Source organism: Trachurus japonicus, chromosome 17, assembly GCF_045865225.1.
Source record: "Trachurus japonicus isolate A0001 chromosome 17, Traja_1.0".
NCBI classification, from domain to species: domain Eukaryota; kingdom Metazoa; phylum Chordata; class Actinopteri; order Carangiformes; family Carangidae; genus Trachurus; species Trachurus japonicus.
The window spans coordinates 29,520,031-29,534,690 of NC_140923.1; the positions used below are offsets into that span (position 1 = coordinate 29,520,031).

General features: G+C 43.0%; 1 long non-coding RNA gene across 1 annotated transcript; it reads right to left on the reverse strand.

Moving 5' to 3' along the window:
* Positions 1-8,170: 8,170 nt before the first annotated feature.
* Positions 8,171-10,658, reverse strand: LOC146970998 (uncharacterized). The gene is made up of 4 exons (XR_015038029.1): positions 10,532-10,658; positions 10,308-10,399; positions 9,902-10,019; positions 8,171-8,275 (listed from the first exon to the last, which is right to left on the reverse strand). It is a non-coding gene; the product is annotated as an uncharacterized LOC146970998 (long non-coding RNA).
* Positions 10,659-14,660: the final 4,002 nt, after the last annotated feature.

Sequence of the window (14,660 nt, forward strand, 5' to 3'; positions counted from 1 at the left end):
TTAAGGGTCCCCCAAATTAACAGAAATAAAATAAAATTGTGTAATATTTAATGGTAAGTAGTTTTATATGTTGTATGAAAAGTGTTGACAAAGATCATTTTTTCTCTGCATGAGACATCGTGGCACGGAGGACAACAGAGAGAGACAGAGAGAAAAGAAACTCAACACCACGGTAAGAACACCACACCAAGGGAGATAAAAAGGGAGGGGTTGCCTCAGTGTCAATTGATCTTGGTACGGAGCAGTGTTTAGACAGAGTCAACAGCTGTGGAAACCTAACGGTGATAACGTAAACAGCTGGCTGCGGAAACCTCACGGTGTCAACGCAAGCAGCAGACTCTTGTCTTTGGATCAGTTGCCAGGGACGTATGTGCCATACGAACTGATCAGCTGTGCCTGCCAAGGATCACTGGGTCAGTTGCTCGGAACGAAAGTGTCATACAAACTGACTGGCTGAGGTGACATTTTAACAATGGATGAGGAATTTGATAGGGAACTAGACGATGGGGGGTGGGGTACATCGTACACCTGGAAGCCTCTTATGGTTCAAATTCAACTTGTGACTAAAACAGCAGGAGTGGTATCAAAAGAACAAAAGAAAAAGAGAGACGTTATAGAGAAGGAGGTTCGCGAAAAACTCGAAGAAGCAATAACAGAAGAAGGAAAAGACGGCTCAGAGGTAGAACCATTAGGCCGCATTATCTGGGATAGGGAGAATAAATACAAAGAAGAGAGAGACAAAGCCAGGGAGGAAGAAGAAAAGGCAGGACTAATACAAAAGAACAAACTGCAAAAACAAGCAAAACTGGCAGAGAAAGCTAGAAAGTGGTGGATGGCAGCAGGACTCTGGTGGCAAAGCATCCAGCATTTAACTAAACAGAACAAAAAGGAAGGAGAGATGGAGGAAAAACAGCCACCTCCATACGCTCCTCCAGCCCTCCTACTCACACAACAGCCACCTCCGTACGCTCCCCCAACCCTCCCACCCATGCAAAAGGTCACACCCACGCAAAGGGTCACACCCACACAAAGGGTCACACCCACGCAAAAGGTCACACCCGCGCAAAAGGTCATACCCATACAAAGGGTCACACCCACGCAAAGGAGTGACCCACCAGGCCTGTATCCATTATTAAATGTACATGGTGGAAAAGTATTTCCTTTCTTTCTTTTCCCTCTTCTCGATTTTCTTTCTCTCCTTTCTTTCTTTCCTGTCTTGCTCTTCTCTTTCTCTCCTCTCCCTCTTCTCTCTCTCTTCCCTTTCTTTCTTCTCCTGCTCCTTCAGCTCCTCTTTGAGCCTCTTTTCCTCATCCTTCTTAATGTTTGCCTTCTCCTTGTCGGTTTTGCAGGCCAGTTCCTGCAGCTCTGTCTTTTCGGTAGCCAGTCTCTCCATGTCCTCCTCCATTCGTCTGCTCCATAACAACCAGGATCTCTCCTTTTTAAGCCAACTCTCCTCCTTGTCCACTGTCGTTCTGTGCAGCTCCTCTTTCTCTGTCGTCTCCTGAGAAAGTCTTTGCTGCAGGTCGTTGACTCTGGCTGGATTTCTTACTGTAAACATGGTCATTAGGACCTCGAGTTCCTGCATGCACTGTTGCTTTATTCTCACTAGTTCGATGTTTTCATGTATAAAACCGGAGATCTTTCTGTCTTTCTCTTTCATGAGGAGTCCAATTACCTTGCAGTTCTCCTGCAGAGTTTGGAGCTGATCTACTATGTTCTTCTCCTTGCTAGTCACCTGCTGCAGGGCGTTGGTTTTGTCCTCGCAGTCAGACTCGCATTTCTGCAGCTTGGTCCTCATGTCCAGGAGTTCCAGCCTGCACTCCTCGTTCATTGTCACCAGTGTCATGTTTTCACTTCTAACACCGGAGATCTCTTTGTCCTTCTCTTTCACAATGAGCTCAGTTTTCTTGTGGAAGCTCTCCTGCAGAGCTCGGAGCTCATCTGCCATGGTCTCTTCCTTGCTAGTCATCTCCTGTAGGGCGTTGGTTTTGGCCTCGCAGTCAGAGCAGCATTTCTAGAACTTGCTCTTTGTTTCCTGGAGGTCCTCGGTGCTGTCCAGGTGCGTTCTTCTCTCCAGTGCTGTGTTTTCACCTCGAATGTAGGAGATCTCCGCGTCTTTCTCTTCCACGATGAGCTCAATCTTCTTGTCGTAGCTGTCCTGCAGAGCTTGGAGTTCGGCTGCAGCTTTCTCTCCCTTCGCTCTCATTCGGTCCTTCCATGTTTCATTGAACATACCGAGCGACTTGGCAGTTACCTAGCTGCAGCTACCTAGCCGCGATGCTAACTAGCTGCTATGCCAGGCTGAGCTCAACAAAACATTTCAATTAATTTACTGCAGGCACACGCTTAGTTTTTTAACACACAAATACATTGAACACCACAAGCAAGAGCAACATTGTTAAAATGACCAGGCCACAACCAAGCTCCAAGTTACACACAATGCACTTACCTTAATGAGTGGCTTGTCCCTCGGTGAAAAATCAGGGTGGTGAAGTTGAAGATGTTGAAATTATCTCAGGTTAAACCTCGATAAGTGTTCTCTCTGCAAGAGCTTTGAAAAGCACTTCTCTTAGCAAAAGCCTGAAATGGTGTTTGTCTCTCGCAATGAGTCTCAACGCAAGCCTGCTCTCAACTCAAAGTTTGAAACAAACGGAAGGAAGGGGTGGGGAAGCATCGTATTTATACGGCTGGATTTCGAATTCGAAGCGACCAATCACAGCGCAGCGCAAGCTCCAACCCATTGGTTACGGTTGCTATGTGTCTTCTGACGTGAGGGTTTTTTTTTGTTTGTCTGTTAGAATAGAATAGAATAGAATAGAAATACTTTATTAATTATTTTTTATCCCTGAAGTTCTCTGCAACAACTCAGAGAGCGTTCCGGAAACATCGACGTCTTCGGGAAGTCGTGGCCAGTCGTGATGTTTTTTTGTTTTTTTTGACTCGTTAAACCGTCTTTGGCCACATCATGCTCCAATATGCACTTAGAATCCCACCTCAAAACTCAACTCTTTAAGACGTTTTTAATGTCTGTCTTATAACTTTTGAATAGACTACTATTATACTACATTTTTAGGTATTGGTCTCTAGATTGAGCTGAACCATGCATATTTCCTCAACAACAATCAGACTACTGCTGCAGTTACACCATTTTTGTAATACAACAGACAAAAGACAATAAAATTTTTCTACACCACATCTGCTTCTGTGTCTATCTGAGAAAAAAAAATCACTGTCTACAGTAGGAGGAGACTTCTGCTGGTTCTGTGCAGTATTCTTCTGTTCAAACCAACCTTTGTTTACATTACATGTGGTTTACATTTTATGTAAAATTGTCTTTTCTTTTTAGCTGAGCAGCACAATCGAGAGTCCCTCAAAGTTTAGTTTTTCATCATAATTTCACTACTATGCTTTGTTTAATGTGTCTCTACAATTTGATTGAATATGTATCCATATGTCTTGCAGTATCTGTAAAACACTATACAAAGTAAGTGCAATGTTATTACCATATAACAATGATCACTACAACCACATCATAACAATAAACACATTTATTTAAACAAAAACTTTGAACAAATAAAAAACTTTGAACATAAAAAACAACAATATTAATTTTTTAAAAAGGAGGGGGGGGGGGGGGGGGCTTATTTTGGCCCAGGAAGGGGGGGTGGGTTGGGGCCTGCTGCTTGTGGGGGGGGTGGGCGGGGGTCTGCTGCTGGAGGGGGGTGTGGGCTGGGTTCTGCTGCTGGACGGGGGGGTGGGCTGGGGTCTTGGGAGCTCTCCATTGTTTCTGCAGACAAATGACAAAACAAAGTTACAGTGTGTAATTTCTTTATACATTTCATAACAGAACATCTCATTGACACTTAGAAACTAGCACTCACCGTCCATTATAAAGGCAGTGGATGCCTGGAGAACCTCCAGCTGCTGCCTCAGCTGGAGGTTCTCTTTTTCCAGGGCCTTTATTTTGGTGTCCCTGAAGGACACCTTGGATTTCTCTGCTCTCAGGAGCCTCTCCTTCTTGATGAGGAGTTTAATGGCCCGGTCATGGGCCTCGTTTATTTTTATATTTTTGTCCCTTGCGGGGACTTTGGGGTCATTAGATGTATACTGCACACACACAAAAAAAAAATTTGATTAATTAGCACAGATACACACAGATAAGTGATCACTGATGAGACAGAACAAATATTTAACCATTACTGTTAATATTCACATTGTATTTCTCAGGAAGACATAATAATGGATGTTTCTAGATCACAATTATGTTATTCTACATAATCTACACTTGGTTAGGGCTGACCCCCCCCAAAATCGAAGCTTGGCCTTTTTTTTCTCTTTTGGACACCGGTTCTCATTGGCAATTGTTACATTAACATGAGTACCGGTAGGCTACTTGGCATCCTGGAAATCTGCCTGATTTTGCTACAGTCACGCATCCCCTCGGATGTCGAAGATAATTATCATAAAATGTTCATATCAACCTTGCTAATATGGTGTGTAGACTAAGCATCTTTTTTAGTTCTGCTTATTTGTGTTGTAGTTAGCCAACAACATAGTGACCAGTGCTTGTGATAATGTACTAGGCCCAATGTTGTCTTTGAACAACAGTGGCACTTTAGGCCATCAGCTTCATTGTGAACATGCTAATTAAAATCCTATCTGCCTGGTTATTGTCATCAGGGAACAGGGTGCAAATGGAGAGCCTGCCTTCAGAGAGCTTTGCAAAGCTTGGAGAACTTCGCTCCTTAGTAAAACAGGGTGAGTAAAATTGTAACTGTAGTTGCTGAGTAAATGTAGCGCCCCATAGCAGAGGAAACGGGCCCTAGAATGGCTGGTCCAGACCCTTGATTTAAAATATGAGATTTGTTTTTGCTTCCAGTCCCCACTAGACCAGTTCTGAGTTCAGTTTTTTTTTTTTTTTTTTTTTTTAAATCTGAAACACATGTTCCCGTCATGTTCTTCTCAGAGTACACCAGAATGCTTCATTTATGTGTTAAAATCATAATCGGAATAGCGGGGTCTTTAGAAAAAATAGAAAACCCCGCTATTACAATGAATGGAAGTCTATTGTCGGAAAGGCGGGGTGTAACCTTTTTTTTCTAGGGGGGATGCCCCCAGACCCTCCTACAGGGGTTTGGTGACTCACCTTTTTCACCACTTCTTTGTTTGCAGGCAGTATCCATCTTCAGGTATATGCACCGCTACAGGGGTTTGGTTGAATAAGAAACAACATTTTCAGAACAAGGTTCCTTCATCAGGTTTAAAATACAAGGCAAGAAATGCAGGGGCGTCTCTAGGATTTTGACACATCCGGGGCTTAGCCCGGAAGAGTGACACATGCAATATATGCGCACGCAGAGCGCGCGCCGAAATTTTTAGGCATAGAGACATTCTCCATCATTGGTGAAAAAGGTGAAAACGATGCAATCCACAGATCATCAAATGAATGACCCATTTTGAATTTAGTTCTATGTACTGACATTAGCTAGCTACGTAACAACACATTGTGTTTCCATTTAACACATTAGCAGCTACAGTAAAAGAGGCAGGCTGTGCGGGATCCCTGTCTGCTAACTGCTATCATGCATGAAAAAGAAAATAAACAAGATGGTTCGATGTTATAGCACATTAACTTCAGCAACTTTCCCCTCTAGAAGAAGCCCAAACTTAGTTATTTCTAGGTACACAATTCTCACACCCTACAATTGCATTTACAGATGCCAATAATTACAGATTGCTTTTTTTCTCATGTAATATCAACCAGAGCAATATCAACTAGCTGCTAGCTAGCTAACGTTAGCTACTACCCTCTTGTAGTTCCAGCTGCAACACTCTTTTCGAAATTATACATTTTTTACATAATTTCTATTCCCATTACCTTTTTGATTGCTGACCACCTTTGGGGGAAAACATGGAAATCTTTTTTGTGGCATCTTGATACACTTTAGCTGCTACTAGCTACCAAAAGACAGCTGCAGCTTGCTGTTGTCAAACCTGCCTGCTGTCAGGTATTTGTTGTCAAGTTAAATGCGCTGCTGTTTTGGGTGAATGACGTCAAGTGCGACCTGGAGGTGTTAACCACTTGTGTGCCAAAGCCAAAGTAGTGGCTTTTTAAAAATATAATTAATTGTTACTCAAACCTGTCCAAAAACACTGTTTTATCGAAGCATCAACATAAGATAACCGTAGTTTGAGGATGTGATCTTAAAAAAAAAAAAAAAAAAAAATTTTTTTTTTTTGAAAATTAATATTCGGGGCTAATTAAAAAACATCCGGGGCTTTAGCCCCGAATGTTTTAGCCTAGGGACGCCACTGAAGAAATGACGACAATTTATGCACACCTGGTGAAGAACCCTGAGTGAGTGGTGCAGGTTCTGGGGGGGGGGGGGGGGGGGGGTGTTTTACATTACACGTTAGCATTAAGCTAGCAGGCTTTACACGTTAGCATTAAGCTAGCAGGCTTTATATGCTTAGTTGTGAGCTGTGTGTGTTTTGAACGTTGTTTCAAACTATGTGGGTTTGATTGAACATCTTTGATGTTTAAATATAATATATTGCCGCTTAATATATTGCTTTACTCCTCTTTTTATTTTGTATACCATTTTTACCGTAGGACAGGCTAGGACACCGTTTGTTTACTGTGGTCACTTCCGTCCCTCCCACACACCGCGCTGATTCGCTTAGGGCACCGCCAATCAGAATCGCCATAGCTAGCACACAGCCAATCAGAGTACCCGACGAGTCTACTCTCCCGACGGCCGACGAGTCCCGACTGAGCATGTTCAATCGGCCCCGACGAGATCCGACAAGACCCGACGGAGGTGAACACACCAAACAGACGAGGACCTGACGCCGTCCGACGAGGCCCGACGCCCGACGGTCAGCTCGGTGTGTCCCTGGCTTTAGGCAATGAAGAAAGGAGTTGGTTGAGTTTAGTAAAAAGAGCAGGTAGAGGCTAGACAGGCAGACTAGTCCCTGTCTGTGCTCTGCTGCGTAATTACGCACAACCATGTGTGTATTCCTCTATCAGCATGGGAGTCACCCGTTGAGCCTTGTCGGAATGGTGGGACGTTCACATGTCGGAATAGTGGTATGTGATGAATGAATGAATGACAGCATGTAATCATAAAGGAGGTGGCTTGAGCTCAGGAAGTAGTGGAGCTGTGCATAAAGCCCATTGTCATTACATCTGTTTGTTTTTTGATAGTTTTCATACATTTGATGCATACATTGATGTTTCAGAGGTCTTGTAATGTCATGGAAACTTGTTGCCAAGTCATGGGAAAGTCATGGAAATTTGTTGGTTACAATGTGTATGAACCCTGAATGCTTATTGCATGTGTTGTGTATGCCTTATGTTTTCCTTTCCTTTCCTTGTGTTTTAATCAGACTGAAAGTGACTTCAGTGAAGTGGATGATGATGCTTGTGATCCAGAATATGTTCCGGGTTCAGACAGTGACACGGAAGAGGAAGAGGCCAATTCAACATTCCAGGCTGCTGAAAAATCAACTATGGCAAACTGTTGTGTCACAGAGGACACCCTGGACAGCCTTCCACCAACACAGTACCTTCAACCAGTGGCGTAAGAGCAGGACAAAATTTCTGCTTCATTTGCAAGAATTTTCATTTTAAAATAGCACAACCTTTCAAAACTCACATTCTCACAAAACTCGAATTCAGGCATAGCACATGCCCTCACAGTCTCCCAACAGGTTCAAGATCTAGAAATAAAATCCTAGAGAATCTTCGCAACGGGGGAATGTTGAAACTGTGCGGAAAAAAGGAGGTGGTCAGCTTCAAGTGAAGCGCGGATCTAAGAAGGCTCAATGTAACAAAATTGAGTATTGTATCCATTGTAAGGATATGTTTCTGTGACCAGAACTATGGAGACACATGAAGAGGTGCTCCTCCTAACCAGAGAACCTGGAACATCAAGGCAGGAGAAGGGTTCTTGGCCTGGCATCTTCAATCCAGTCAACATCTTCAAGCATTGGATTGGATTGTACTTTATTGAGACATCCATACAAAAGACTTTCACTCCTTTAACACGCATTCAAAACAGCGAAGGGTGCTTCCACTCTATTACAAATAGGTCAGTAAAAACAGTCTGTAGAACTGATCAGATCAGCAGCTCTTTAAAACACTGAATGCCTTTCACAAACTTCATACCTGTTTGGCTGTAAAGGCGTGCTCTACGCTGTCTTAGGCCAAGAGATGTTTCCTCAATTTTTCTCCTCACTTCGAGCAGGGAGTCATTGCTGGCTCCTGGGAGTTCTTCACAACATAAAGCAATGTTGAGTTTTGCAAGAACATTCTATTGATTGATTGATTGATTGATACCTTCATTTAATTGGCGAAGGCTGTCTTTTACTAGAAAGCCCTGATTTAAGTATATATGAAACACACAGGGGTTACAATATAAAGCAACAAAGTATACCAAAGTTACAATATACATCCACAAAATGATACAATGAAATCAACCAAAAAGACAACACCAAATCAAAGGGAGCATGTGCATTCACAATGCTCCCTTTTTGTTAAAATGGACTAAAATTCAAAAAAACGGTTCAGCTTGTCTCATTTCAAAAGTTTCTACAAATTTTACAAGTTTCCACTTCTATGGAAGGTAGAATGCTAGCTTTGACTATAAGGACCTAGTTAGGTTATCAATATGTTTTTTGAGGCACAGCTTTTCATTGAGCCACAAACCAAGAAGGATACTCTTTCAATTGGGGACTCAATAAAAATAAAACCATTAATATTTACTTCAGTTTAACTAAGTTAGGCCATCCAATCATTTCATTCAGGACTGCGAAAGCTACAGACACCTGTTTTTGTCAGACCATTTGATGTATTGACCCCAGGCCAGGGTGGGGGCCCGGTGACGCCAATCCGAGCGACGTGAAAGTCCTCGATATTATGTCACTCATAAGGGGCTTTTGGAACCGCTCTTAGTCTAACCCGTCACCTAGGATCTGTTTGCCTTGGGAGACCCTACCAGGGGCATTAAAGGATAGTTTCCGTTTTTTACAACCTGGACCTTATTTCTAGCATAAAATACGATCATTTTACTCACCCAGACAACTTTGGTGTCGTTTGGAGTGGTTTTGACGAAATTAGCCCCAGTGGAGCGGCGCGTATATCCGTATAATGCGAGAACAAGGGGCAACGCAATGCAGCCTCTAAATAACACATTATCCGCCAACATCCGGGGTCTGTAGGTTGACCACTAACCTCTGACCTGGATGATGTCAACTTACAGGCGCCGGATGTTGATAACATGCCACCATGGCTCGGAGGGGAATAGCACTAATGTATCATAACAAAATATTGGTGAACTGAACAAGTTTTGCGGCGGATAATGTGTTATTTAGAGGCTGCATTGCGTGCCCCGTGTTCTCGCATTATACGGATATACGAGCCGCTCCACTGGGGCTAATTTCGTCAAAACCACTCCAAATGACACCAAAGTTGTCTAGGTGAGTAAAATGATCGTATTTTATGCTAGAAATAAGGTCCAGGTTGTAAAAAACGGAAATTATCGTTTAAGCCCCTGACAACGTAGCTCCTAGGATCATTCGGGTGCTCAAACCCCTCCACCACGATAAGGTGGCGGTTCAAGGAGGGGAGTTCTCAGGGGAGACTCACATTAATTAAGTTTAATCGCGCTCACATTTCCTGTGTTTCCTGGAAGAAGCCAAGACAGGCAACCAAATGAAATGCACCTTTACCTTGATTTTTTAAACTTTTTTTGGAAACATTTTGAATATTGTAAGCACCAAAGTCTGCAAAATATATAACATACTGTTAGGTCTTTTTATAATAATTATTATTATTTTGTAGCAATTTTAATTTGAAATTTACCTATATTACACCTTTAACTTCATTAGAAGCACCTACCATGTTCGGCCCAGTCCTGGACATCTTTCACCCACTGCTGCACAGTCCCATCATCTGCAGACATTTCTCCCTTAAGGGTCTCTAGGCTCTGCCTCTCCCTCTGAAGAACCTGTTGTGTCTGTATAAAAAAAGGAAAAGTAATCATTTAAAGTTTGGGTCGGTGTTTAGCTCAGTAGGTAGAACACCCGCCGCATGTGTTGAGGCTATAGTCCTCACTTGCAGGCAGCCCCCGTTCGAATCCCGCATCATGCGGCTCTTTCCTGCATGACGCCCCCCCTGCCTTCCATTTCCTGTCTCTCGCATGACTGCGCTGTCCATTAAAGGCTAAAAAAACATACTTTACTTTAAAGTTTATGCATTTATCACTATGATTGCTCTGTGGCCCCTTCATAAAGATGACAGTTACCTTACGAAATCTTGTGCACAAGGTATTGCACATTTTCTCCACCTTCCTCTGATTCCATTGGATGGTCTGGACAGTCAACATGTCTGTGCGGGCTGTTACAAAAAACCCTAACCTAACAACAATGCAGTCAAAAAGTTCCACAAAAAATCCTGTATGCTGCCAACAGTCCTGTGATCTGTATGATTATTCATGATGTAAAATATTATGTCAAAGCCACAACCAACCTCCTTTGCTCATGAACTTGGTATTTATGGCAGTCCTGGACAGGAAAGAGTTGACCATTTCCACCTCCTCTCCCAAAATGGAACCTGCTCCATCCTGGTTGCCTGCTCCCCATTTAATCTGTCATTTTAGGAATATACATTCTGAGTCCCGTAAAATGTTTGTTGTTGTTTTGGCTCTGTAATCTTGCACACTGGATTTGAAATGGTGAATCATCTTTAAAGGGTTGTTCACACCAAACGCGATGCTGCGTTGTCGCGCATCGAGATTACATGTAAAGTCAATGCACAGACGCGATTAGATGCGAAATCGCGCCGGGCGACGCGATACGCGCGTCACACGCGACGCGATGCCGCGAAAATCGCACCAACGCCCGAGTTGAAAATATTGAACTTTTGACGCGACATCGCGTGACGCCGTGACGCGACAGCCTATCAGCGTTGAGATTCTGACACAACAATACACTGCTACCGACTGCTACTCACCGGGGACAGATGGACAGGCACTCTGCAGCTGAAATGAAGAGCCTGTAACTTTAGTTGGTGTCCTGCCTGGAGATCCTGGCACCAACCCTAGCTGCTAGCAAGTCAAACTCAGCAACAGTCAGTCTGAAGTACTACCGTACAACGGCCGCGATACGAGCGGGGCTGAGCAGAGTTTTTTTTACCTGCTACACCAGGACCAGGACGTCAAGGATCAGCTTCACCTCGTCCATTGTCAAGCCTACGGTAAAATGAGTGCACTTTCTGTGTCTCAACACATTTTTACATCCGTCCTGTTAGCTGGATTGACAGTAGAGGGGAGGGGAGGGGGGACGCGATGACGCGAATTTACACAAAACGGTCACGCGTCAAAACACGAGCGATAGCGCAACGAATTGTCATTTGTCGCGCGAAAAAATCGCGTTCATCGCGTTTGGTGTGAACACAGCTTAATATTTTGTCACTAATTAAGTACTCCTCCTACTGAATGCACTAAATAATATAAAATGTATAAGAAATTCAAATTCTAACTGTCAGTGAAACACAAGAGATAGAAATTGAAATACCTCACACTTGATTCCATGAGCTTTGGCATGGAGCACAGACAACAAAGGCTTCATGCTGGTGAGGTGAATATACTCAGGACAGGCTTCAGAGATACGCTTTATGTATGGCCAGTACTTGCAGACAACATCCATGCAAAAGAAGACTGGAGGATTGATGGCAGTGACTTCCTTTTGCAAGAACATCGGATAGGCAAAGATCTCACCCCTGTAGGATTGGATTACAGCAATAACAATAATAATCATAACAATACCTTAACAATCACACACAGAACAGAACATGAACAATACTAATGTTTTAGGTTAAACTGTAAACTATTCTCAAAAAAAGAGATTGACTATAGAAATCATACAACCACCACTACGTAAAAGACACTTCCACTGTGAGGCCAAATAAAGTGAAAAGTAACTGCACAGGTGAGTACATAGTGTTAGTAATCTTATGTGCACAGTAGTGAAACAAATTGGTTATAGTGTTAGGAAAAGATACATCACCCAGCACAGTGCTGTCTGAGGTGCAGGATTAAGTATGACATTATGAATGTTATCATTAGGGCTGACCTCCAAAAGTCGACTATTCGACGATTCGATTCGGAGGGGTCTGATTCGACTATGAACCTCGTAGTCGAATCAAACCAAGACCGTACCATTCTGACTATATGGGGGTGCCCACGGCTGCTGAGCATAAATTGTTACATAGAATGTCTTTTTTCGTTATAAAAAGACTATTTTGATACAAAATCAGCCTACTTTCTGTTAATAAAGAGTTCAAAATGATGTGTGCGTTTAAACGGTAGTCTTAGCTTCTTACTACGTATTAATAAATCACCCACTGCAGTTGCACAATCAAATGAGCGGAGGTTTTATTTATTTATTTCTTCAAATGAGCGGAGGTGAGCAGTAGGACCGTCAACGTCACGGTACTCAGAAGTCACTGCAGAACACTCACTGAGTGGCAAAAAGACGAGAGGCAGAGCCGGCAAAGTTTAAAATCAAGGAAGTCTGACAGTCTAACTTTGTCAGCATTTATCATGCATGACCTGACAGAACAGCAAAACATTGTGAGGATACATCTGACTTTGACCGAGTTACATTCAAGAACCTGCTTTCAATCACGGAAAATAAATTAACTCCAGCGGTGATTTTTTTTCCGATGGATCAGCTGTGTTTACCGTTTCAAGTGTCAATAGTTCTGATGGTTAGACAGATGAATTAGTCCCTAACACATCCTAAAGTTTGTCATGTCAGAGTTTTTCAGAAGAGGAACTTGTTTTTTTTCCGACTTCCGAGTTGTCATGAACGCATCATAAGTGCCGGGAGTCGGGATGCGAGTAAGCTGTGATCACGTCCCTCTGCACTTTAACACTGAGCCTGTCTGTCTCTCTGCCGGTGCCGCGGTCACACTGTGTGTGTTACAGGATTGATTAACGTAATGTACGGATTGTCGAGTCCTTCTGACCTCCGTTTGTTTTGATACTACATGTTTTACCCGGTTTCTCTGTGTCCACGACCACCGCTATAGAGAGCCTAAGCGGAAGTAGGAAGTAACGGTCACCATGGGACCTCAACTCTGAAAAACTCGCCATTCAAGTGAACGGGACTGAAAATTTTATTTCGTGATCCGATTGAATTGCGCCATGAGAAAAAAATATGACCTCTACCTGTTTAAAACATCACGTTTCATGCCGAGAAATTGGCAGTTTGTTGTAAAACTGTTTTAAAATAAAATTCAGAAGAATCCGTAACAGAAAGACTACAAGTCGCGTAGGTGACGTCACACACCAAATGCCGCCCTTTCCCGTGTCAGCTACTCCACTGCCGGGGTCCGCCCGCTATTCAGACATCCCGCTATTCCGACATGTCACTATTTAGACATCCCGCTATTACGACATCCCTCTATCTAGACATGCCGGTAGTCCGACACTTTTTGATACCGCTATTCCGACACGTCTTTTTTATTTTTATTTTATTTTTATTTTTTTACAGCTGCGATACCCAGGCGCGTCTCTCTCTCTCTCTTTTCTTTTCAGCATGTCTATCACTGGTTTGATGAGGGAGTGATGTTCTTAATCTCAACAACTCAACTATCAAGTCACAAACAAAACTGACACACATGATAAACAAACAGAACTATGCTGCAGTTTGTTTGTCAAGTTAACCTGTCACCTTCAGCACCACGGACAGCGCCGGGGATGAGCCGCGGAGAAGCTGCAGCTGTGAGCGTCTGGGCTCTGGGCTTATGGCCTGGGGCCTTATTTATCAAAACTGTAAGTAAGCAGTGTAAAACTGCTGCTACTAAATTTTTTGCTTAGGCCTACGGTGAAAAGACATCCCAAAATATTTACACCTTTTTCAGATCTATCAAACTGTGCATGCACAACTCTGCACCTCAACTTTGATAACTGGATCCAAGAATGGTGCGCAGTTGCGCACGTGAACACACCTCCGTCCCGGAATGCCTAGACAACCATATGGTCAGCACGTGCATATTAATTAGCCATGTGCTCTGTGGAGCGACAACAAAGTGACAACGAAGACAACGGGCGGAGGGAGGGGGAAAGAAAGCGAGATACATGGCATCGGGCAATAAATCAGGCAAAAACCTCCCAAATCTCAACAAAAGGGAGCAGAAAAAAGAATAATCTTATGTAATCTGCCCCTTTATTCCAGACAATCTTTTTTTCTTCTTTTACCTATGTTAAAACGATGTAAAGCAGCAGGATAAACTCAGGTGACAGAATAATAACAGTCTCAGTAGCTGCAGATCAGTGTGCGCTGCTGTGTGCTGTGTGTTTTTAAACTTGGAGGGTTTGTTTTTTCTTCTCTAATAGGCCTATGTATTTGTGTATGAGAAACAGTGTCTCAGATGAAAAAATAAAAATAAATCAGAAGGACACTCTGACTATAACGTAATCAATCAATGTCGGAAAAGCGGAATGTTTGAAAAATAGTAAAGTGCCGCTACTCCGACAATGAAAAAAAAAAATGTCGGAATAGTGGGACGCTTAAAAAATAATGTTAATGCCGCTATTCCGACAATTAGAAGTCAATGTCGAAATAGCGGCATGTCTGAATAGCAGCATGTA